Source organism: Spermophilus citellus (assembly GCF_964194105.1).
Source record: "Spermophilus citellus genome assembly, chromosome: 2".
NCBI classification, from domain to species: Eukaryota; Metazoa; Chordata; class Mammalia; order Rodentia; family Sciuridae; genus Spermophilus; species Spermophilus citellus.
Window position 1 is genome coordinate 251,349,493 of NC_138183.1, and position 26,885 is coordinate 251,376,377.

The 26,885-nt window shown below is 42.4% G+C and overlaps 1 long non-coding RNA gene and 1 pseudogene across 2 annotated transcripts; one reads left to right on the forward strand and one right to left on the reverse strand.

The window, feature by feature from the left end:
* Positions 1-2,680: 2,680 nt before the first annotated feature.
* On the forward strand, positions 2,681-23,696 carry LOC308639805. The gene is made up of 4 exons (XR_014020121.1): positions 2,681-2,773; positions 3,908-4,078; positions 22,971-23,160; positions 23,270-23,696. It is a non-coding gene; the product is annotated as an uncharacterized lncRNA (long non-coding RNA).
* LOC308639742 (cell division cycle-associated protein 7-like) lies at positions 4,072-11,497 on the reverse strand (annotated as a pseudogene). The gene has a single exon. The product of its transcript is annotated as a cell division cycle-associated protein 7-like (transcript).
* Positions 23,697-26,885: the final 3,189 nt, after the last annotated feature.

Consider the following 26,885-nt stretch of genomic DNA (forward strand, 5'->3'; position numbering starts at 1 on the left):
GTTTTTTTTTTTTTTTTTTTTTTAATATTTATTTTTAGTTATCAGCGGACACAACATCTTTGTTGGTATGTGGTGCTGAGGATCGAACCTGGGCCACACTGCATGCCAGGCAAGCGCGCTACCGCTTGAGCCACATCCCCAGCCCAGTAACCATTCTTTAAACTGTACTCAACTAGGGTCATTTTGACCTACTTCTCCTGCTTATAATTTTAGACCCCATGATGTTTGTGTGTAGTTTTAAATCATAGCAACAGCCACTTATGACTAATGTACTGGCATGCTTTAAAAGGTGTGCCCCAACTCCTGGAGGGGGTCGAGGAGCCTTGCAGCTTGCTCTCACCCCACCAGCTTGTGCCCCCTCCAGCTGGTAAATAAAGATGGTTTCCTCTCCTACTTTAAGATCCCCTCCACGATTTATTGCAATCTCACCATAGCAGGAACACCGCTGAGAGGAAATCGAGGTTCCTTCCCCTTGCAGCTCCAGCGTGCACACATGCAGGCTTGGCCTCTTGCCTCAGGCCTTCCTTTCCTGGTTTCTTTTCTTTCTTTTTTTTAATTGTATTTTTTTTTTTTATTGATTATTTAAAGCATTACATAGCTCATGATATATCATCTTTCATACATTTGACTCAAATTGTGTTTTGAACTCCCATTTTCACCCCAAATACAGATTGCAGAATCACATCTGTTACATATTCACACTTTTACATAATGCCATATTAGTGACTGTTGTATTCTGCTACCTTTCCTATCCCCTACTATCCCCCCTCCCCTCCCCTCCCCTCCCATCTTCCCTCTCTACCTCCCCTGCTGTTGTTCAGTTCTCTCCCTTTTTTTCCCCTCCCCCTTGCCCCTCATAACCTCTTATAATTCTATGTATCATTGAAGGTCTCCTACTATTTCCATGTGCTTTCCCTTCTCTCTCCGTTTCTCTCCCCCCATTCGTCTTTGTTTACTGTAGTCTTTTCCTCATGTTCTTCCTTCCTGTTCTGTTCTTAGTTGTTCTCTTTATATCAAAGCAGACATTTGGCATTTGTTTTTTAGGGCTTGGCTAGCTTCGCTTAGCATAATCTGCTCTAATGCCATCCATTTCCCTGCAAATTCTATGATTTTGTCATTTCTTAGTGCTGCATAATACTCCATTGTGTATAGATGCCACATTTTTTTATCCATTCATCTATTGAGGGGCATCTAGATTGGTTCCACAGTCTAGCTATTGTGAATTGTGCCGCTATAATCATTGATGCAGCCGTATCCCTATAGAGCGCTTTTTTAAGGTCCTCAGGGAATAGTCCAAGAAGTGCGATAGCTGGGTCAAATGGTGGATCCATTCCCAGCTTTCCCAGGAATCTCCATACTGCTTTCCAAATTGGCCTCACCATTTTGCAGCCCCACCAGCAGTGTACAAGTGTACCCTTTTCCCCACATCCCCACCAACACTTATTGTTGTTTGACTTCATAATGGCTGCCAATCTTACTGGAGTGAGATGGTATCTTAGGGTGGTTTTGATTTGCATTTCTCTGATTGCTAGAGATGGTGAGCATTTTTTCATGTACTTGTTGATTGATTGTATGTCCTCCTCTGAGAAGTGTCTGTTCAGGTCCTTGGCCCATTTGTTAATTGGGTTATTTGTTATCTTATTGTTTAATTTTTTGAGTTCTTTGTACATTCTGGATATTAGGGCTCTATCGGAGGTGTGGGGGGTAAAAATTTGTTCCCAGGATGTAGGCTCTCTATTTACCTCTTTTATTGTTTCTCTTGCTGAGAAAAAACTTTTTAGTTTAAGTAAGTCCCATTTGTTTATTCTTGTTGTTAACTCTTGTGCTATGGGTGTCCTATTAAGGAATTTGGAGCCCGACCCCACAATATGTAGATCGTAGCCAACTTTTTCTTCTATCAGACGCAGTGTCTCTGATTTGATATCTAGCTCCCTGATCCATTTGGAGTTAATTTTTGTGGATGGCGAGAGAAAGGGATTCAATTTCATTTTGTTGCAAGATCCTGGAATAATGTATTTCAAACGCTGAAAAATAATGGATTCCAACCAAGAATACTATATCCAGCAAAACTGAGCTTCAAATTTGACAATGAAATTAAAATCTTTCACAATAAACAAAAGCTAAAAGAATTTGCAGCAAGAAAACCAGCTCTGCAAAGCATTTTGAACAAAACACTACAAGAAGAGGAATTGAAAAATAGTGCCCAAAACTAACAGCAGGAGGTATCTCAGTAAAGGGGGAGGAAAATAACCAAAAAGCAAAACTAGCCAAACTAAAATAAATAAATAAAGAAACATGACTGGAAGTACAAATCATATCTCAATTGTAACCTTAAATGTTAATGGCCTAAACTCACCAATCAAGAGACATAGGCTAGTAACCTGGATCAAAAAAACAAATCCAACAATATGCTGCCTTCAGGAGACTCATATGATAGGAAAAGACATACATAGGCTGAAGGTAAAAGGTTGGGAAAAATCATACCACTCACATGGCCCTCGGAAGCAAGCAGGAGTGGCCATACTCATATCGAATAAAATCAACTTCAAACCTAAGTTAATCAAGAAGGATAAAGAAGGTCACTATATACTGTTAAAAGGAACCATCCACCAACAAGACATAACAATCATCAATTTGTATGCACCAAACAATGGAGCTGCAACGTTCATAAAACAAACTCTCCTTTCCTGGTTTCTTAAGAGGCAGCCGGCACAAGACCACTGCACTAGCAGCAGTCCAAGTAGAGGCTCAGTTCAAGCACCGAGGAGGAATGGTAAGACCCATTCCTGGGGGGGGCGGGGCGGGGGAAGGGTCTCTCTCTTTCTCTCTCTATTCTTTTTAGTTATATATGACGGTAGAATTCATTTGATAAAATTATACAAACATAGGCTATATCTTATTCTAATTAGGACTCCATTCTTTTTTTTTTTAATCTTTATTTATTTATTTTTTCGGTGGATACAACATCTTTGTTTTGTTTTTTTTTAAGAGAGAGGAAAGGGGGAGGGAGAGAGAGAGAGAGAATTTATTTATTTATTTATTTTAGTTCTCGGCGGACCCAACATCTTTGTTGGTATGTGGTGCTGAGGATGGAACCCGGGCCGCACGCATGCCAGGCGAGCGCGCTACCGCTTGAGCCACATCCCCAGCCCAAGACTCCATTCTTGTGTGTGGAGTTCCATCCCTGGGGTCTCTTAATTCTAATTCACAACAGGGAGACTCTTCTTGGTTATTGGGTAACTAATAAACAGCCACTCTGCAAGTCCACTGTGTGCCCTGTTCTGACCAGATGTGTGGTGGGGACCAGGGGCCATGACATTAGGGCATCGCCCAGCACCCAGTGCCCAGGGAGTGATGGCTTGGCTGTGCTAGACATCCCTGCTGTATTTTCTGATGTTGTGCTGCAGACCTCAGCCAGAAAGCTTTTTCTGAACAGGCCCAATGATGGGATGGAAAATCCCAGCTATGTGATCCTGGGCCAGACACTCCACTTCTCTGACCCAGTTTCAGTCAGAATAACAGCACCCAAGTTCTGGCAGCCAGAAGTCCAAAATCCGAGGCATAGACAGGGCTGATTCCTTCTGGAGTCTCTGTCCTGTGCTGCTGGTGACTGAGGGCAGTCCTTGGCTGACGGCCACATCACTCCAACCATGGCCCTGTCTTCATGTGGCCTTCTCTCCTATGAGTCTCCTTAATGTAGATTCTTACCATTGGGTTTCAAATATGTTAAAACACAACTTTAATAATATGGAGTATTTTTAAAGTAACCTTTGTCAATTAAACAATGACATCCCAACATTTCACTTATTGGTACTAATTAATAATATTTTGTCCCAAGTCTGTTAAAATGAAATTCCCTCAGATTTCCTCCAATATATATTCACCACTGGCTCTGTTGCTTTTGCAGCAACCACGCAGCTGTAAGAGAATTTGAAAGAAGCATTTGCTAAAAATGCTCTGGCACATGGTTTAGTTCTTGTGAAAGAAGAGAAGAGTCATAGTTGGATCACAGATCTTTCTGAAGAAGATGATAAAATCACGTTTGGAGTTTAAATGTTCTCTTCAGCTCACTTGATGCGTATGTATGCATTTGCTTTTTAATGAGCCAACACTGTTGCCTGTGTTGGCTCTGAATCCTGGGTTCAAGTGATCCTCCTGCCTCAGTCTCATCAGTCGCTGGGACTACAGGCATATGTCACTGCATTTAACTCTCCTTGTTTAACTGTCTGTATTAATTCTAGAGGGATTCATCACCCCAACCAGTGCTGCAATTTCATTCTGATCCTTAAATCTGGTCTTTGTGTCTTTTAAAATTGTGTCCAAAATAGAAACTCTTAAATTCCTACAAAAATGGAAACTGGAAGTTCTCTACAAACATGACACTATAAAGTGGGATTGGCCTCCTATTTTAGCGGGTTAGTTTTTATTTGTTTTTGTTTTTTTTAAGTAAACAAGCTTTATTTTTTAGAGCAATTTTGGGTTCAACACAAAATTGAAAAGTACAGAGAATTCCCATGTACCTCTGCCTGGCTCGTGTACCACCTCTCCCATTACTGACATCCTGTACAATTAAACAGTGTGCAAGACTGGCACATTATTACAGTCCATGAACCTACACAGACACATAATTATCACTCAAAGTCTATAGTTTATATTAGAGTTCACTCTTGGTGGTGTACATTCTATGAGGTTTATCTTTTGTTTCTTTAATATTTTTTTTATTTTTTAGTTATATAGGTGGGCACAATATCTTATTTTTTATTTTTATGTGGTGCTGAGGATCGAACCCAGTGCCTCACGCATGGTAGGCAAGTGCTCTACCTCTGAGCCACACCCCATCCCTCCTATTTTTTGTTTCTGGTTTTCATGCTGGGGACTGAACCCAGGGCCTCCTGCATGCTAGGCAACCACTCCCTCTACCACTGAGCCACCCCCCCCATTATATTACATTGATGTATTTGTTCTTTCATCAATACCACCTGTGGTTACTGAAGCTATATTAGGTTATGAACCTGGGTCATGTCAGTTCTCTGCCTTTGTTCTTCAATATTGTATGGACTGTTCCGGGTCTTTTGCCTCTCTATCTAAACTTAAGAACTAGTCTGATGCTATCCCAGAATAATATCCTGGAATTTTTATCAGCATTTCATTGGATCTGTAGAACAAGTTGAGAAGAAGGGATGTACTAACAATGCCGAGTCTTCCAATCATGAACATAGAATACCCCCATCCCAGGCAGCAGGATATTATCTAACTTTTTGTTCTTAACTGTAACTGAAATATGATATCTTAGTGTAGTTTTTTTAATGACAAAATGTTTTACTATTAAAATAAAAACCTTTGTATAAAAGTATTACAGATCAAAAGCTATATTTACACTTATTGATTCAAAGTCCAATTAAGTATCAAACTCTGAAAGGGTACAGCAACAGGCTATACATGCAATACACTGGACACACAAACACTTAAAATTCCACTTCTACCATATAATGATTTATGTGAAAGGAAAGAAAAAGACAAAATCTTTTTTAACAACCCAAATTTTCCAAATAGGCTGGGGATGTAGTTCAGTGGAATATGGGCTTGGCCAGGAACAAGGTTCTGGGTTCTAATCCCCAGCACCACACAGACAGACTCCAAGTAAGTATCAATTTGCATAACCTCTAAACATTTAAAGCTTCCCAATTACATATCTAATAAGGATGAATTACAATTTAAGATTCCAAGAAATCTGCCCAGAAACTACAATGGCAGAGATACCAAGTTAAAAAACCATTGAAAGTTATTCATCTCTGAAAAGGGACTTCTCATTGTTATAAAAAAATGCTTAAAACCTGAAAAAAATCCCTGTACACAGCAACACCCAGGGATAATATAAGAAACTGCAAAGAACAATAGTCTAGTTATTATCAAGTTTCTAAAAACTTTTACAGCAAGAATTTATATCAGACTACTCTGAGGTTCCCCATCCTAAATTCCCAGAATTTCTCTTAAGACAATTGTTTTAAGTAGTGCAGTGTCATGTTGCCCACAGACCTTTGGAAGATTGTAAACAGGATGCACCACTTCACTTTAGGGTGGAAGAAATCAGAGGCAACAAAGTCTCAACTGTGACAAGTTATATAGTAACCACAATACATGCTGGTATTCTCATGAGAGGCATTCACAGTAATATACTTCATTTCCCAACAATTACTAGTTTTTCCACATTGTTCTAAGATTTTCATGCCTTGATTCTGTTAAAAATTTCAATTAGTGTGAACATTAAAGTCATAACCATTGTTTTTGTATAAACAAGTCAGAGGGCTGCTCTCTGGAACTCGACAGAACAGTTAGTATTTTTATACCATGTTTTTAAGTGCTCAGGGTTTACGGGTAGATTTCAGGGATATTTCAACACCAATTAAATCAAATATGCTGTTAAAACTCCGATTTAAAAAGAATTCTGAAACTAAGTGACTAGAGAGGACTCCTGGAAAAAGAGAGAGGGGCTATGTGATGGGATCCAGGGGAAGCAGAGGAGAAACTACACGAGGGTGAAGTGTAACCAGCCACATGTCTCCCGTGATGTTCCAGAAACATGTGCCAGTCTAATGAGATGAACTTGACTCGAGTTTCCCATAAGGCAGACTGATGGTCAAGACTCTTAATCAATGACAAAACCGAGAACTTTAAGGGCGGTGTGAGAAGCAGAAGGCCAGCATCTGGTGGGTATTACGCTTGCATTTCAAATCCCTGTTTCAGGCTTTTCAAGTAATCATGAACATTCCCAAAGCCATGATACTTGGCTAAATACACAAGGACCCCAGTTGCACACCGTCCATCTCGTTGGCGGCAGAAGCTGCAGTTGCAGATTCCTCGACAAGGTGGGCAATGCCGGTTTGGAGTTAGCAAAGCATCCTTGACCTCTTCACCATAACGGTTTCGAAGGCAGGGACCACAGAACTGGCCTCGAATGCCCCAGCAGTCTGGGTTTCTGAAGTTTGTTTTGGTATCAATGGTTTTCTGTCGGCACTGATGACGAGTAGATCCCAGTGAACGGTTCTATATCTTCTCTCGAGAGTTGCTGCAGATGTTCTCCAACTCATCCTCTGTGATTTCTTCCACTGGGCGAATTATAGGCGGAAGGGTCATGGATCCTGGGCGCCGACTTCTGGGCGTATCATCATCGTTCATGTATCTGTCCACAGTCTTCCTCTTTCTCACCAGCATAAACTTATCATCTTCCTCTTCTTCCTCCTCCTCTTCAGTGGGAAGAGCACTAAGGGACCCCAGGATCCGGGACCTTGACCTAGTCAGAGGACGAGCCCTCGGGTTAGGGTTCCTTCTGGAAGCCACACCTGGGAATGTACGCCTTCAGGGTGTCTTTGACTGATTTACTGATCTTGGGCCTGGGAGAGAACGTCTTCCAGGGAAGGAACCAGGGAAGCTTTCTAATTCTGGCATGAGTTTTGCAAGCATTGCTTTGTTCTGCTTTATATTTAAAGCCCTTTTCTCTAGAAAGTTCATGCCACTTTCATCTTCTGAATCAGAATTGGAATCAATAGTGAAATTCTCGGAGGGCTTGTGGGGTGCCACTTTTTTGTTGGCTGCACGCCTGGTGTTTCGTGCTGGGAACTTCATCGCCACCCTGAGAGGTCCAGAAAGTTTGTACTGGCTGCGGGTCCTATACTGGCTGCGGGTCTGACAGCCTTCCTGGTTTGCCTGCGATCTCATTCCATCTTGTATTTCACTCTCTGAGAAACCGCAAAATGATTCATCATCAGAGTCGGCATGAAAAATACTGGCCACTTTGTTAGTGACATCTGGCCTTGGTTTCTGTAAAAATCCACAATGGTCTAACACATCTTGCACCTCACTTTCTGAAAAGCCGCAGTAAGATTCATTATCAGAGTCCTCATAAAAAACATTTGCCAGTTCTTCACTGATATCTGACCTGAATTTAGGTTTCGTGTTTGCAAAATTATCAGAAGCAAAGCTGTCACAACTGTCATCAGAGGGTGACGAGGTTTCCATGGAAATCAACTTTATATATCTGAATTTCTTTCAGTTCTTTACTCTGAGATCCTTTTGCTGGGACAAACGAAACAAAATTTCTCCCGTATGCAACCCAACTTCTAAAAAGATGTGTTTGCAAGACGCTCAGCAGTTAGAAGCAGCCACCGAGGATGCGCATCCCACGGCCACCCACTGTCCCAAGAGCTGCATAAGGGAGAGAGCTGGGCTGGCGGCTGCGTGTGCCCCGAGTCTGGCCGGTCCCCGGCCTCTGGCAGGCGCACGTGCACACACACACGCTCGCTCGGGAGCCGAGGCTCCCCAGCGTGGCCAACCATCCTACAAACAGCTCTCTTCTCCGCAACCATCCGCCATGCCAGTGCGCATGCCGGCGGGTTTGCCACTGGCCCTAAATTCCCCCAGCGGCACAAAAATCCAAGACTTGCCCAAAAGGGCATCTTAATGTAGTTTTAATTGGCATTTATCTTTTGTTGTGGTTAAGCAACTTTTAATAGGTTAAAGTATATGAAGTTGTCATTTTTATAAGTCAAAATTGACAATTTTGTATAGTTCAAAGTAACATATTTGTTAGTACTGGTGCACAACTGTAATCTCAGCTACTCAGGAGGCTGAGGCAGGAAGATGGCAAGTTTGAGGCCAGCCTGAGTAGTAGACCCTGTCTCAAATAAAAATCAAAAGGGCTGAGGAGGTAGCTCAGTGGGAGAGAGCTTGCCCAGAATGCTTGAGGCCTGAGTTTGATCTCCAGCACCACAAAAACCAAAAACATTAGTATATTTAAGAGCCGCTTTACTCAGAGAAGTTTTTGTTCTTTGCTTATTTTTCTACCAGGTTGTTGGTCTTTTTTCTTTCTTCTTCTTAATAATGAATAGTAGGAGATATTTATATTTTATGCAAATTAAACTTCTGTGTGTCATTTGAATTGTGAATTTTTCTAGTTTGTCATTTAATTTTGCCAATGGTAGTTTTTTTAAAAAAATATTTTTTAATTGATGGACCTCTATTTATCTTTCTGTGGTGCTGAGGATTGAACCCAGTGCTTCACACATGCTAGGCAAACACTCTACCACTGAGCTACAGCCCCAGTCCACCAATGGTAGTATTTGTGTGTAAATTTTAAAAAATATTTTTACTTGTAGATGGACACAATACCTTTATTTTATTTATTTATTTTTATGTGGTGCTGAGGATTGAACCCAGCGCCTCACATGTGCTAGGCAAGTGCTCTACCACTGAGCTACAACCTCAGCCCTATATGTAGATATTTTTTGATGTTAACTTTGTCACTTGATTAAGGTCACAATTGCTAGATTGATCCACAATAAAGTTACCCCCACACACTTTCCATGCTCTATTCTTTGGAAGCCAGTGGCTACATCCATCTCACAGGAGGGTGGGACTAGCCTATACCTCCTGGAGAGGAAAGAACTACAGGTACTATGTGTGATTCTTCTATAAGGAAGGGAGATTAGTCTTCTCTTCCCTATTTGTCTATTTATTCAATTACTTATTTATATGGCCGTGGAATTTTTTTTTGTGTGTATGTGAATATCTACATACCTTGAGTTATAATCCTAGGCTATGTTATTTACTTTGTTGCTCAAATTGTCCCATCATTGGCTGCTGAGAGTTCTTTATAGTGGGCTCACCTGTCCCTGTATCTGTTTGTTCATTTGAGTGTTTTCTGTGTTTCTGGACTACCAAGTGCTCTAGTCTCCTCTTGGATTTCCTCTACCCCAGCCCTGACCAGCCATCTCCTCAGGAACCTGTTTCCTCTCATTGGAGAATGGGCACTTAACTTTGCCAATGGTAGTTTTTTTTAAAAAAATATTTTTTAATTGATGGACCTTTATGTGGTGCTGAGGATTGAACCCAGTGCCTCACACATTCATTTTTTTTATTTTTTAGTTGTAACTGGACACAATATCTTTATTTTATTTATTTATTTTTATGTGGTGCTGAGGATGGAACCCAGGGCCTCACACATGCTAGGTGAGCGCTCTACCACTGAGCCATAACCCCAGCCCCCTGTGTGACCTTTTAATGATGAAAGCTGGATTTTATCAAATTTCCTGCTTGTGCTTTTGGATGGCTGCCCACTGTGCGCAGAGTGAGAGGTGAGTCTGTGCCTGGCCTGAGAGATCTTGCCTGGGGCAGGAGGTTGGCAAGTTTGAGGCCAGCCTGGGCAATTTAGCAAGACTCTGTCTCAAATTGAAAAGTCAAAGAGTCTGAGAATGCAGCCCTTTGAGCAACTCTGACTCCTCCCGAAATGCTCCTTCTCCAGAAAAGTCTTCCCAATCCCAAATCTCATAGACCTCCCTGTGAAGACCCAGTATTTTTCCTCATGTGGCAAATAGTACCTGGTGGTCACTCAAATCCTTTCTCTTCTTCTTTGGTAGTAATGAACTTGCCACTGGACATGTGATACCCATCTACACTTCATTTCAACCCTCCCTTGAAGTTGGTTGGACCATGTGACAAGTTCTCTTTAGTGGAATTTGACTTGGGATGATGTGTGCCATTCTCTGGAGTGGCCCATAGACATTCCTATGCATGCCCTCCATCCCAAGGGCAGGAATGACCCTGTTATGGTTAGGATATAAGGTGTCCCCACAAAAGCTGCTGTTAATATTCAGAGGTGAAATAATCAGAGTATGAGAATGGTAACCTAATCAGTCCATCCTAGTTTGATTGGACTAATTTGGTGACAACTGGAGGCAGGTGGGGTGTGCTAGAGAAGCTGGGTTTTTGAGGATGCATGTACACTGGAGGGCTTCGTCCTCCCTGTCCCTCTACTTCTTGGCTGCAATGAAACTTTCCTCTGCCTTGCTCTTCTGTCATGGTGTTCTGCCTTTCCGTGGGTCCAGAGCATTGGAGTTAGCCGACCATGGACTGAACCTCTGAAACTGTAAACCCCAAATAAATTTTTCCTCCTTTAAGTTGTTCTTGTTGATAGTTTCATAACAATGACCAAATAAATAAATAAATAACAACAACAAAAAACCCCAGACTACTACAGATGATCATGGGAGTGGCATGCAAATGGGTGCTACTAGGGTGCTTCGATGACAGCATTGGGCAGGCAGCCCCACCAACCTGGACCCCTGGTCTAAACTGCTCTAGGAGGGAGAATCACATCTCTGGGGCCTATTTGTTCCTGCAGCTTAGCCTATGCCAATGTGAACCTTCTAGTTCAGTTCACATGTGTTCAGGGGCGAGCAGCAAAAGGCTGAAGGAGTAAAGGGAAGGCTTTGAGTCTGAATGGAAGAGTAGGTTTATTATGCATTTTGTATACTTCAATGACAACCCTAGAGATGTGGAATAAAATATCCACCCTCACAAATGCAGTGCCAGGAACTTTCCCAAGCTTGCAAGAAGCAAGTACCAGAAGCAAAGAGAAGCCTGAGCTCTAGAGGAGCAGCTGTGAGCCGGGAGGTTGGCAGCCCCAGGGGCTGGTGATGGGTAGAAGCTTTTTTTTTTTTTTTGTTGTTGTTTGCCGCAGTCTTGGCTGGGCACAGAATCACGAGCCACCACACAGCTTTGTAGATTCAAACAGCAATTCTTTATTCCCGAACTCACACCGGCCTCCACACACGTTCTGACGCAATCCCAGTTCTGCTGCCGCCCAATTCACCTACTCCACGAGGCTTATTTCCCAAAATGCTCTCTGAATCTCACGAGAGTTCAACAGGAGCTTAGGCAGCAGGAACGCCCTAATTCCAGCAGCAATAATCCTCAACATAGAACTTCCCTAAAATCCAAGGTCTTAAACTGGGAACGCCTTGTCTTAAACCGGGAACGCCCTAAACCCAAGGATTGGGATACTTCCTCAAACTGCAGGATACACCCTAATCCTGGATCCACCCTCGTCCTTGGGCAGGGTCACCTAACATGCAATGTCAACAGCGAAATTAACATGGGGTACGCTGGCAAGGAAATTTCCTACTTGGTAATGGCCCTCAGCATCTCCCCCCTTCTGATTAATTAAACAACAAGCAATGTGGCTTAAGGACCGTGCCTGGTAGGTTGTCCAATTCAACATATGGTTCTTACCCGTCATGGGAAAACTGACCTTTAGGCGTCAGCCTCCTGTCATAGGTTGAATCCACTGCAATCAGATCAACCCGTCACTGACTACCGGTCCAGCATTCAGCCAAGCTTGTGGAAAGGCCTATGCACCAGTGGGGGGGTGAGGTTTCTAGCCTCACCTCTGTTGGCCCCCAAATATCCTTGGTGCCAGTGGGGGGGTGAGGTTCTTGCCTCACCTCTGTTGGCCCCCAAATTTTAGACCATCACTAGTAGAAGGGAGGAGGATACAGAAATGCCACGACACCAAGCCAATTGACGGCTCCTTTGGAAAAATTGCGTCACTGGTGACACCATCAGCAAAGATATGCCAGCAGTACCACAATTCACTGCACCAGACGATATTTCACAATGCATGCAACTGATATATAGTCCAGGCAAGTTCTGCAGGCAGTTCAAATCGGAGGAGTCTATCAATATGTCCATTTCCTCCCAAAGTAAATCGAGTCCTTGATTGAGCATTACTTGTTGAGTTAATTTCATTGATGCATCAGTTTATGCAGTTTACTGTGATGACTATCATAGAAGCTGTAGTTTGGTTTTATCTTAGTCTTCACCGGCACTGGGATGGAGATGGGAATTCTGGCAATGATGCTAAAGAGACATTATCCTGAACAGAATTATTAAATATAATGAAAAGGAAAGGTGAAAGTAAACTAACAGATCTGTTAACCTCCTTAAAAAACAATCCTTAACAGCTGTTTACCTAATTTAAATTAGTAAACAAAAGACCTGTTAACCACCATTAAAAACAATCATTAACAGCTGTTTACCTAATTAAAATTAAAGCATTTAAATCACGTGAATAAAAAAAAAAATTCGGATCCATTATTTCATGAGCGCTCCTCAAATATGAAATATGGACATACACACATACAGACATACAACACAAAACAGAAATGTGCACACATAACATACAACACATAAGACAATAAAGGCCTTGTAGTTTTACCTAGGTGAAATCTCCATTGCAATGTTTAAAAACTCCACAGTCAAAAAATAAAATACAGTCAAAAAATAAAACTGATCAGAAAAACATTAACCTAGGTTTGTATGAGCTCAAAAATAAAATAGAACTTTACGATGTGGGAAAAATGCAATAATAAAATAGATATTGAAAAAAGCACCATGGTTAATCACTGTCGCAGATGTAAGAATAGCCAAGCTGGAGCTCTGGATATCAGCTGTTATGGATTTGAGTCAAATCATCTTCTTTTTCTGTAGAAATTGCTTTAGTTAATCTCTCTGGAATCCAAATCGGCTGCTGTTCTCCCTGCGGAAAAACACAGACGGAACCCCGATTCCAGACAATAACTGGATCAGGACCTTTCCATTGTCCTGTTAGAACATCTTTCCAAAGTACCTTAGGCTTATGTACATTTTTCGGATACATATGTCTTTCCGCAGCACTAAGTCCTGATGAATCCAAATTTAAAAAGTTTAGAGTAAAAAGGGTTATTTTAAGTTTATCTTTGGGGGATATATACCCCTTACCAATTCCCTCTTTTTGCTTTAATAGGTACGTTTTAATAGTTTGATGAGCTCTTTCAACTATACCTTGTCCCTGTGGATTGTATGGGATTCCTGTTATATGAGTAATACCGAATGATGAGCAAAATTGTTTAAAAGAGGCAGATGTATAACCAGGACCGTTATCAGTTTTTAACTGTTTAGGAACACCCACAGTGGCAAAATTTTGTAAGCAATGAGCTATAACATCTTTAGTTTTTTCTCCGGCATGAAGGGAGCCCATCAAAAATCCAGAAGAAGTATCAACTGTAACATGTAAATATTTTTGTAAGGGTCAGGCGAAACGTCGGAGAAAGAGACCACGAGACTAGCTTCATGCAATTGCAAGGGGGATTTATTGGATCCATTCCAGCGCGCTGGGACTCCATGCTCACTCAAGAAGGGAGAGCAGCCCGGAGCCCAGAGCAGAGGTCAAGCAGAGCTTAAGTACACTTTTTGGAGAGGGTGGGGGGCTTTGCATACATCAGAACAAATCATCATGAGGCGCGGGAAAATTGAACAACAACTCTGATACATGATTAGTCCATTCATTGGCGGGAACAGGCTGGGAAGGGGTGATTGGTCACTTCCAAACTGAGTACACATTCAAACTGATTGGTTCGGACCCTGTGACGAACTGCACAGGGCCCTAGGCTGAATGGCCAGTAGGGCGTTGTCTTAACTATCTCAGGAATCTGGGTGTAAAAGAGGAACTTAATAGTACCTAATCTTTTACATTTTAATTCAAACTTTCCAGCTTAGAAACTTTACTCTTTCATTCCCCACTCCCTTTTTCTGACTACTTTTAATCTTAAAAGTAATGAATATTGGGGAGTCTCATTTTTCATCTCTGTCGGTGGAGCATATTGCCTTCTGATTACCATGGGTTGTCCTGTGTTTCCTGGAATCATTTTTAGCATGGCCTCCATTTTAGATTTCACTCGGTATTAGACCCCGATTTATCTAACTACACTGACTACCTAACTTTAAATCTGGCTTCATTCCCCCCTCTAATTTGGGAACTCCTTACTGCTGTGAGGAAGGGGGACGAAGAGGATCTCTCTGGCTTCTTCAGGCTGAAAAGGGACGGTGTGGGGCAAGCAGTTTGGAGTCCCCCTTAGAAATATCGGGTCTATCGAGTGGTCCATGCTAAAAGTCCAATTGAGAAGTAATAGGCTGGAGGGCCATTCGAGTGATAGGTGGTCTATAAGAGAAACAAGAATTCATTAGTACTGGAACCAGATTGATGCAGCAAGAAATGCCACAGCACAGAAATATGCCAATGAGTATAATGACCAAGACAAAGATTAACAATGTTTTCCAATAAGGCAGTACCAGGAACTAGGAGCTAAGATATTGTTTTCACAACAAAGTTGCTGAGGACATGGCTTCCATCTGAGCATGTAAATCTTTAAGGATATTTTGTCACATTGTCAGAAATGCCAGGGATGTAAACACAACAACTAACATTTAGGGTTACAGATGTCCTTTTTATTAAGATATAGTCTAATAATCTAATGCCATCTGATCCTGCAAAATCCTTTGCTAGTATGACCTCTGTGTCTAATAGAGGAATCTTTAATTCTGCTACTCAGGGCTGGATAACCATACTAGCAAACATCAAGCCTACCTGCATTGGTTAGAAATAAAGGCCTTAGACTAAAACTACTCTAGCAGTCCCTTTGACAGTTATCAGGCATTTCTGTCTAAGATTCTCTTTTGTAGCCTCCAGTCTACTTATTTATGGAAGTTACATTTAACTATTATTATCATTTAAGATGTCCAGGAACAGCCGTGCTTTGGCTTTGACTGTCTTTGCTAAGTGTTTAAGATGAAGCAAGTCAAACTGACTTCTGTTTCTACCTATTCTTAACAGTCAGCTGAGTCTCTGGGAAGTCCTCGGGAACTTCACAGCAGCTTAGTGCCATTTGCGCTAGGATGGGTCCAGGCCTTGCTTGACCATACGGCTTACCTCAGAAGCATCAGGGATATCTCCCTTTTCTGATGACCCTCCTCTTCACAGCAAATGCACTGATTGGCCTTCTGTCCTCCACTGGTCTCATTAATCTCCCTGCTCGGGAAGTTATGTGGCCTAGAGTTGCAGAGCCCTTTGAAAAAGTTCCCTATTCCCTGATTCAGACTGACTCAGAGGGCAAGAGCCAAATTTTTAATTTTAAAACTTAATCTTAAACATCCAGCAAAATAAGTTAACAGCCTTATATTAAGGGTACTGGGCTTTAATGTCTATCTCTCTATCCTGAAGGTGGCAACTCCCTATAACTCATTATCTTAAATTAACCCAGGTTGTGTTCTTAAAGCAGTACCTCTTTAAAACATTAACAGGCGATTCTTAAACCATCTATAGGCAAACTACAAAACAAAACTAACTAGGGTAAAAACATATTTAGTCTATGTAATAGCTACCTAGAATTTTGGCAGAGTACATCCCCTGTTTGATATCCTGGCAATCGTGACAAAAACCAACTTTTGGGCACAACTTTAAATGCACTAAAATCTGGCCTACTTCTTTCATAGTCACTTTCACATGCAGTGAGTTGGGACATAGAGCCTTATCTCAAGTAAGGCGGGGCTCTTCATAAGTCTTAAATCATTTTACAAAACTTACATAAATTGTTGCTCAAGTTCACATGAATATTAGCTAACACAACATAATATCATAATATCATAATATCATATCTAAAACATGAATTAAAGGAAGGCTGAAAGCTTTTAACCTCTTGTAGGAAAGTAGCAAAGCACTTTTGTGTTTTGCAATAAAACCTTTACATAGATTAGGCTCTCATTAACTTAAAAATACATTTAAATTGTATCTCAGTGTAGAAGGCAGCATAGAACTTTACATATCCATATCTTATTGATAACAAGTCCAGTTATAGAACACAAATGATATAATTGAATCTCCAACATGTTTGGTTTTTTTTTTCTTGAACCTAAAATTACCATACAACTTTAGAACACCAGCTTGTAAAGCTTCTACCTTACAGACTTGTATACCTGGAAGATATGAACACATTAGTAACATCACAATTACATTGATGATTTTATGCTAACCAAGTTTGGCTTTTAAAGAAATAACATAACACAATTCTCTAAAACAATAGCACTTGTTTAACCAGCTGCTTAATTTCTTTAAGATTACTTGCTCAAAAACTTACACTTATAACCAACTTGCACAGACCTTCTTCATCACTTACTTAAACCCTCTTAATTACTTAAACTCTTAACCAGAAACACACTTTCCCTCTATTAAATCCATACCTAGAACCTTCTAGTTTTTTTTTTTTCATCTGTTAACCTCTTTCTGTTCACATCTTGAAACAATACTTGTAAACTTTTTAATTTAAGCAGATTTAACATTTTATTAGGGCCTTTTTGAACACCTAGAAAAACTTATAAGCTTAATTTAAGACCTCCTTTTTTATCTGTTTACCAAATTTAAATTGAACCATTTGAATCACGTGAATCAAAGATATTTGGATCCATTTTTAATTTTTTTATGAGCGCTCCTCATCTGTTAATTGTCATATCACTGCAGGATATATGGACATACACACATACAGACATACCGACATACAACACATAACAAGAGTGTGCACACATAACAATAATAAAGGCCTCGTAGTTTTTCGCAGATGAAATCTCCATTGCAATGTTTTAAAAAAAACTCCAGTTGATCAAAAAATAGAACTTATCAAAAAAAAAACATTAACGTCTGTAGGGTAAAAATCATGAGCTCAAAAAAAACATAGAATCTTAAGAAAAGGCAAAAGTCCTTTAATCTAGTTTGAGTTCCCATAAAAAGATACCTTTACCTTTTTTTTTTTCCTTGGGCCTGAGTTCCAAGCTGCTTCTGTTTGCATCAGCTTAAGCCCTGGCTAAGGTCTGGAAGGGGCAGGGAAAAACTGCTATTTTGAACAGATACTTTAGGCCTAAGGCATTTTAGCCATAAGTCATATTTCCAGGTTTGGATGTTGAAAATTATGATACAAATTTAAGAAGCAATTCCCAAAATTTTATCTTTTTATACTAGAAAAACTTGCTTACATAAGACTGGAAATAGGATCTCTACCATCAGAAGAAATTTCTTTAGGACCTCTAAGCCACTTTCCTTGTTCTGAAGTTCCTAAAGTAGCATTAAGTTACATTAAATTTGCCTAAAAAATTTTAGAAAGAACCACACACTACCATGCATATCTGAAATTAAGCTTTGAAAATTCCCAAGACTGTTGCTAATTAATATCATTTCAATAAGCCAGACCAATGTTTTAATTCAACACTTTTTTCCTAAATCTTACACACAGAGAAACAGATACCAAATCATAATTTACTATCCTTGCCCAAATCAATGCACTGTATACCTAGTGAAATCTCCTTAGACTACCCAGTTCAAAATTGAAACTCTTTAGAAGTATCTGAAATCAAACTAAACAATTGCTTAAACCCAACTTTTAACTGCAAGATAGTGCAATGCTTTAGAAACCCATTCAGATACCAGATTGTTACAATAAAGAAATTATTTTTTTTAGACACACATTTAACCTAGTTTATCTTTAAGAAACAATCAGACAACCAGATAAGAATATATCCCTCCAAGTTTTGAACTTTCATTTAATTATGACTCCCATCAGTGGCACCATAGACTTTCCCACGAGTGGACCAGATATTTTCACGTATAAAATCAAGGGTCTCAGTGTGACTGGCTTTACTGCATTTAGGTGGAGTAATCCTTAAGTGCAGGGAAATTATGAGGAAATTTTCCCCAAAGCGAAAATGGCTCTGGCAGCTGCTGGGAATTCCTCAGTTTCCCTTTCACTTGCAAGATTAGCTCCTCCAGTTTGGTTTGACCTTAGGCACTAGGCTTTTTTTTTTTTTTTTTTTTTTTAACTTTTTAGTAGCCAGCTCCCAAAAAGCCCATCCTCTGCTTACAGTTATTTCGAGTGCTAGGCTTCCCCAATAAAACATCTCTAAAGCCAATTAACACCAATTTAATAATGAGGACAGGGCTTTGAGAAAAGTCAAAGCGAGATGTCAAAGTTGTTAAATCTCCAGCAAGCATCTCTATTTGCACTCAAGCTGATTACGGGAGGGAGAGAAAACATCGCTTTCCTAGTCTCAGTATTAACCTTAGTTGGAATCTATCATCTGCTTTGGGCTTCATTTTTAAGCAGCCCGACTCGAGGAAGACCCATTCGATTCTTTTGCGCCGGGATTTGGTGATTGCAGCCGGGGAGGGCTGTAACATTCGGGGGGGGTTTGGGGACCCGGTCCCTTTTACCCCCACGAAGGAGGGAAAGGGCCAGGTACTCCAGAGCTGCCTTTTCTGCTCGCCGGGAGGACGGAAGGGGGGGGCAATCCCCCGCCAACTCCGCCCGCTCTGCTGTGGTGCTAATGGGCCCAGTGGCAACTGGTTGCCGGCAGAGGAGGGGGAGGAGGGGCGGTCCCCCGCGGACCTCACCCCTGATTCCGTCCGCCCATCCCCCAAACCTGCGGGAGCATTCCCCCTCCCCCCCCCAGGGGAGACGGCCATGGGCGGAGAGGACAGATGGGTGGAAGGGCCAGGAGGAACAGGGACAGGATGAATCCGCCATACCGCGGAATCCTCCCGGCAGACTGCGCAGACCCCACCCATACAGGAGGAGATTCGCAGAGGTCCTGAAAGGTTAGATCACCATGATCTGGATGGCCATGCGGCCCTGGCTGAAACGGGAGGGACTCTCCTGGGGGCCATTCAACTCCGAGGGTGGGCCACTCTGAAGCGCAGGGAGACAACACAAACGTGACGCAAACGCGGACACACAGTAAACGTTTAACACAAATTCAGAAGCAAAAATTAAAGACAGACAGTGAATTCAACAGAAAGAGTTGCCGGCAAAACCAGACGGGTTGGCAGTAAAATACACCGAGGAGGGTTCATCCGCCCCTCTACCTGATGGGGAGCACCTCCGTCACCCCGAGTCCCCCAAAGCGTCCCTTGGGGGCGTGGCCTGTGACTCCTGAGGCACGTCTGCCAGTCACCGCCAGGGGGAGCTTACGCTCTCCACTGACAGCCACACACACACACTGCCAACCCCACCCAAGGCTCTGAGAGCTTATGCCCTCTGGGGACTTACGCCCACCATTGAGCCGCCAGAGACCAAACCTGAGCGATCGCACCTGAGCAATTATGTTCTTTGGGGACTTACGCCCACCATTGAGCCGCCAGAGACCAAACCTGAGCGATTGCACCTGAGCAATTGCGAAAGAAGAACAAGGGGGAGAGAAGGAGAAGAAGGAGAGGGGAGAGAGAGAGAGAGAAAGAGAGAGAAAGGCGCCTTACTTACCCCCAAAGCAGTTCGTAGGTCTCCCTGTCCGGCGATGCGCAGTTCCCGGCCAATGCACCAAATGTAAGGGTCAGGCGAAACGTCGGAGAAAGAGACCACGAGACTAGCTTCATGCAATTGCAAGGGGGATTTATTGGATCCATTCCAGCGCGCTGGGACTCCATGCTCACTCAAGAAGGGAGAGCAGCCCGGAGCCCAGAGCAGAGGTCAAGCAGAGCTTAAGTACACTTTTTGGAGAGGGTGGGGGGCTTTGCATACATCAGAACAAATCATCATGAGGCGCGGGAAAATTGCACAACAACTCTGATACATGATTAGTCCATTCATTGGCGGGAACAGGCTGGGCAGGGGTGATTGGTCACTTCCAAACTGAGTACACATTCAAACTGATTGGTTCGGACCCTGTGACGAACTGCACAGGGCCCTAGGCTGAATGGCCAGTAGGGCGTTGTCTTAACTATCTCAGGAATCTGGGTGTAAAAGAGGAACTTAATAGTACCTAATCTTTTACATTTTAATTCAAACTTTCCAGCTTAGAAACTTTACTCTTTCAATTTTAATTTTCCAAATTCTGGCAAGTGTGTGACGTCCATCTGCCAAATATGGTTAGGTATCAGTCCTCTAGGATTGACTCCAAGATTAACTTGTGGTAGAAAGGTCACACAATTTTGACATTGTTTTATTATATGCCTGGCTTGTTCCTTAGTTATTTTAAAACGCTTTTGTAAAGTATTAGCATTGACATGAAACCTTTTATGAAAATTTGTAGCTTCTTCTAATGTAGAGAAAATATGTACGTCATGTGTAGTTTTATCTGCTAAATCATTGCCCAAACTAAGGGCTCCAGGCAATCCTGTATGTGCCCTAATATGGCCGTACGGGCCACCAAATGCCGCAGTCTTGGCTGGGCACAGAATCACGAGCCACCACACAGCTTTTTAGATTCAAACAGCAATTCTTTATTCCCGAACTCACACCGGCCTCCACACACGTTCTGGGGCAATCCCAGTTCTGCTGCCGCCCAATTCACCTACTCCACGAGGCTTATTTCCCAAAATGCCCTCTGAATCTCACGAGAGTTCAACAGGAGCTTAGGCAGCAGGAACGCCCTAATTCCAGCAGCAATAATCCTCAACATAGAACTTCCCTAAAATCCAAGGTCTTAAACTGGGAACGCCTTGTCTTAAACCGGGAACGCCCTAAACCCAAGGATTGGGATACTTCCTCAAACTGCAGGATACACCCTAATCCTGGATCCACCCTCGTCCTTGGGCAGGGTCACCTAACATGCAATGTCAACAGCGAAATTAACATGGGGTACGCTGGCAAGGAAATTTCCTACTTGGTAATGGCCCTCAGCAGTTGTTGTTCTGTTAGTGACTTCAAAGTAGCATTCAGTGGGGGCTGGGATACAGCTCATTGGTAGAGTGCTTGCCCCACATGCACAAGGCCTTGAGTTCAATCCCCAGCACCACAAAATGAGCATTGACTGTCGTCTGCTAGTCCCTCTGCAGAGCTCTTGACTGGCACCTGCTCATTTAATTATCACCTCCTTAGGAGGGAGGTGCTGTTAATGTCCTTACTTTATGAGGAGCCCAAAGCATAGAGAAATTAAGTTACTTGTCTTTGATCTCAGGCTGGAAAGAGATTAGAGGTGAGACTGAACCCAGGACACATGGCTTTCTGAGTCAGTGTTCTTAAGGCACCATAAGTCACTACAGTATGCCAGGGTCATAAGTAGAAAGATGAGTAAAAACAGGACCAGCTTTTACCTTGGGAGTGATGGTCCCACATGCCTCCATCAAAACCCACACACATCCTGTGTCCCAGCAGGACTCCTGCATTAAACCAGAGAACAGAACTCTGTTCACCTTAATTCATTTTCTGGTGCTATAACAAAATACTCGAGACCAGGTGATTTATAAAGATTAGAGATTTATTTAGCTCACAGTTCTGGAAGCTGGGAAGTCCAAGAACATGGTTTTGGTCTCTGGTCAGGGCTTCTTATCACATCGGAATGACAGAGGCATCCTATGGTGAGATAGCAAGGTGCATCAGAGAGAGCTCATAACATTATTTGTGTTATGAATAATGGATTAATTCCCCAAGCCCTCACCATACCATTAATAGATGATTTAGGGAGTTGTTTCCAAAACCTGAATTCCAGGGACACATGCAAACCACAGCGCTATTCCTCCTGCTTTCCAAGCTGTCAGTAGCCCTGCCAGTTCAGGTCTGTGGGGGAGGAGGTTTAAATTCTTCTTACTCACTACGTTCTTCCCTTCTGAAGACCTGGGCCTTGTAATATTACTACCAGGCTCTGCCCAAGGAGACAGTACTACAGCCCCCTGTGCTCCACCTATCCTGGGAAGCCTCCTGGGGATCAGCAGGGTAGTGCTGTCGTGTGGGAATTGGCCACATGAGCTACTATTAGAAATAAGTTCAGATTTCCCTTTCTGGAGCTACAGTTGGGTATAGGCAGAGAGGAACAGGGATCAGGAACCCTACATTACAGGTGGAGCATCCCTAATCCCAAAATCTCAAATCCCAAATGTTTTAAAATCCGAGACTTTTTGAGCACTGACATATTGCCACAAGCGGAAAATTCCACATCATAAAACATTGCTTCATGCATAAAATTATGTGAGATATTTTATTAAGGCACCTTTAGACTCTGAATAAATCATATATGAAACATAAATGAATTTCCTGCTTAGGATCAGGTCTCAGCCCAATGTCTCATTATGTATATACAAATATTCCAAAATGGGAAGATTCCCAAATCCAAGACATTTCTGGTCCCAAGCATTTTGGATAAGGTAGATGCAACCCATATTTCATGTCCTTGGGATCCTCCAGATACGCATCATACTTGTGTCATTCTGTGCAGAAGTGCCATATATCACAGCATAATCATCACCACCACATAATCATTGTGCCCTGTTTTTTTTTTTTGGATCCAAAAATTGGCTTATAATCTTTTATTGTGTAATTGTTGCATGGTATGATTTCATTTGCCAGGAACATATAGGTGCATGTTTCTGTTCTCTTGCTCTGTGATCTATGAGTATATTTCCAAAAGCCAACTCACCAGCCTTGTTTAGAGTACCTCAGAATTAATGGTGAATACATCTTCCATGTGGCACTCATGAGGACCTCGTGATACCAAGAACTGTGGTACAGAACCTTGGGATATGGAAGATTACATTTTGTGAGTCTAAAATTTGTAACATTGTGGTAAATTTTCTCAAGAAATATAGTAATATTTCTACTATAACAAATAAGTTACAACTAATGTGTTAACTTTTTTTTTTTTTCAGACAGGAAAAATGTTCCCTCAACTGTCAGGAAGGAAATGATACATGTGGATTTGGACAATTCTATCATTATTTATTTAATTTATTTATTTTTTGTGTAGTACTAGGGATCAAACTCAGGGCCTTGTGGCATGCAAGACAAGCACTCTACCAACTGAGCTATATCCCCAGCCCTGTACTATTCTATTTTAATGTATATTCATGAGTATTCTGTGCATCCTAACCTTGCACCAATGACAGTTTACTAATAAACAATTTTTAAGTAATACTAGCACAGTTTTTAAAAAGAATTTCAAAAATTCACAAAATGTGCAACAATTATGTGGTGAAATATAGTATTCCGCCACAAACATAGGAAAGAGCCCTCAGATTACAGAAAGATGGCAGTAAAAGAATTCTACAGTGTCCCCGCTTATCAGAGGTATTGCTTTCTATAGTTTCATTACCTGAGATTAACCATGGTCTGAAAATATCAGATGGAACATTCCAGAAGTAAAAATTCACACTTTAAATTGTGTGCTGTTCTGAATCATGTGATGAAATCTTGCCCTGCTCTGCTCCATCCCTCCCTGGACGTGAGTCATCCCCTGTCCAGCTTGTCCACTCTGTAGAGGTGAACACACAGGTTTGGCCACTTGGTAGCAATTTTGGTTACCAGATGGACTGTCACAGCATTGCAGCACTATTTCACTTAATAATGGCCACCAAAGTGCAGGAGTGGGGATGCTGAGGAGGCACTAGGGCACAAAACATGGAGGGACAGATCCGCCATGGTGCCACGAGGCCATGCTGCAGGGCGCATAGGAAAAAACATTACGTATATATTGTGGTTTGGCACAATCTGAGGTCTCAGGTGTCCACTGGGGGGTTTTGGAACAAACCCCATGGATAAAGGAGGAGGACTCTAATTTCTTACCTCTGCTTGTTGCCTAAAAGGTCACCTGTGCCTTGAATCTCCACAAGGGGGCAGTCACAGACTTGCTTCCAGGCTTCCCAAGGGTGAAAGCCTTGGTTTTCAACTTCATTCAGGAGCAAAAGATGAAATCTAGGCTTTGCCAGGGGATAAGTTAGAAATGAGGCCCTGGCACAAAACTAGGGCCCTTGGAGGGCTGTGATCACTTTATAAGAAAGACCAATAAACGTCCCCCTGGTTCAAGGAGGTAAGTAGGAAGCTTGACTCAGCGGTGGCTGTGGCTGGAAGAAACAAGATTCCTTGATCTCCAGGCACACAGCCAGGAGCCTAAATCAGCCCATTACGTGGGAAACTCAAGCTGAGAAAGTATCATAGAAATCAATCCCAGGCTGTCTCTCTGCTTTGGGTGCTGCTACAGTCTGAGTGTTGGTGCCTCTCCAAATCCATTTGTTGAAACTTAATCACTATTGGGATGTGTTGGGGGCATGGCATTTGGGAGATGATTAGAACACAGGGTGGAGAACTCAAGGGTAGGGTGAGACCTGTCACAAGTCTGTTTTCTGTTGCTATAACTGAATGCCACAGATTGAGTAATTTATAGAGAAAACAGGCTTATCGAGTTCACAGTTTGGGAAGCCAAGAGCATTATGTGGATATCTGCTTGTTATCAGAGGGCCCTCTTGCTGGGTCATGACATGGTGGAATACATCACATAGAAATACAGGGCAAATCAGGAGAACTCAGTTTCACGGCAAAGTCGCTCCCATGATAACCATTAATCCACTAATCTGTTAATCCATGAATGAATCAATCCATTCATGAAGTCAGAGCCCACATGACTGAATCCTCTCTTAAAGGCCTCCCAGTGGGGATTCCACATGGGTTTTGGAGGATATGCAAATCATGGCAGTGCCCTCACAAAAGAGGCCTCAGAGAACGCTTTGCTCCTTCCACCAAGAAGATGCCACCTGTCGACCAAAAAGTGGATTATTGCCAGATGCCGAATCTGCTCTCACCTCGATGGTGGACTTCCCTGCCTCCAGACTGTGAGGAATGAATTCCTGTTATTCATAAGCTACCCAGTCTACGGGATTTTGTTACTGCAGCCCGAACAAATTAAGACAGGTGCATCCCGTGAGCCAGAAAGGCTCGCACCTCAAGAACATCCCTTCTGTTGTTACCAAACCCAGGTCCAGAAGCTAATCCACCCATAAACCAGTGTCCGAGTGGGGAGGAGGCTTATTCAGAGGCCATGGAATGGAGAAGTGGGGGCTCTGCTCTCAGATCAGCCTCTGTACTCTGGGGGCAGACACAGGTAGGAAGAATGAGGGGGAGGGCCAGGATGACAAAGGGAAGGATGTCCCATCTGAATTCTGGGAACAGGCAGCGATCGTGGCTCAGGTGTCACCACTTACTGCTCCCTGTGTTTCTGGTCATGGCGGCTGGTGGCGTCTTTAGCCTTGAAGTGAGAGGAAAGAGGCTGAGCACGTCTAGAGGGAGTAAACCTGTATTACAGTTCTGCTGAGTCGAATGTGACCCAAGGTTAAGGCAGCAAAAGTGAGGGACACAATATGAAGACGGAGATGCCAGGCCTGTTCCTCCGGTGCCAGTCACCCACTGGGCATCTGCAGTCCAAGTGAAGAGTCTGTGCAAGTTGAGTCCTTGAAAAGTAACCAAGGTCACTGTTAGTCGTCATAACCCATATGTCACATGCAGTGGAATCTATGGCAGAGCTAGTTGGGACATTAATACATATTGCCCTGCTCTGTAACCTCCAAAATGAGTGACTTCTAAGTCAATTTCATTCAAGGAAACTAGAGGGTTTATTTAGTTTTTTTTCCCCTGGTAACATTATGTTTTGGATTTATCCCCCCAAGTTTCAGTCCCCAAGGTAACAGTATTGGGGTGGTGGAAACTTTAAGGTGGGGCCTAGCAGGAGATGATTAGGTCATAGGACCTTTGGATGGGATTTATGCCCTTCTCATGGGAGAGGGTTAAGTCTCATGTGATTGAATTTGTTCTCTCAAGAGAAGACTGTTAAGTGAGGTAATATGGAGGTTTATCCATAAAGAAAAATGAAGTCATGTCCTTTGCAGGAAAATGGACGGACATCATTATGTTAAGCAAAATAAGTCAAACTCAGAAGGTCAAGGGTCATATTTTTTCTCTCATATGGGCAAGCTAGAGAGGAAATAGGAAAAAAAAAGGTGTGGGGGATTATCTCAGGAAAATCAAAGGGAGATCAGTAAAGGAAACAGACCAAGGGGCAGGAGGCAGGCAGGGAAGGGCGAAGTGCTGGAGAGCAATATTGGCCAAATTATATCGTTATTAGATTGTGTTCAAGTATGAATATCCAATAAAAAAATCTCGTTATGTACAATTAAAAAAAAAAAGAGAAGACTGTTAAAAAGTGAGGCCACCCCACCCCAGGTGCTTGGTGCTTTCTGCATGCAGCGGATTCCCTTTCTGCTTCTCCACCATGTTGTGACTTGTGAAGGGTGACTTGTGCCAATGAGGTGACCTGTTTTTGTAAGGATGTTAGAGATTCTGCCAGTGGGCAGCTAGAACTCGCTGGGCCTTTCAGATAAGAAGCCCCTAATGCAATATGGCGGCGGGCAGATTGCCAGTGGGCGGATAACAAGTTGTTTTGAAAATTCACTAATTGGTCCTCTGGTCTTCCGCCCTGGTGAACAGTTCGTGATCTCC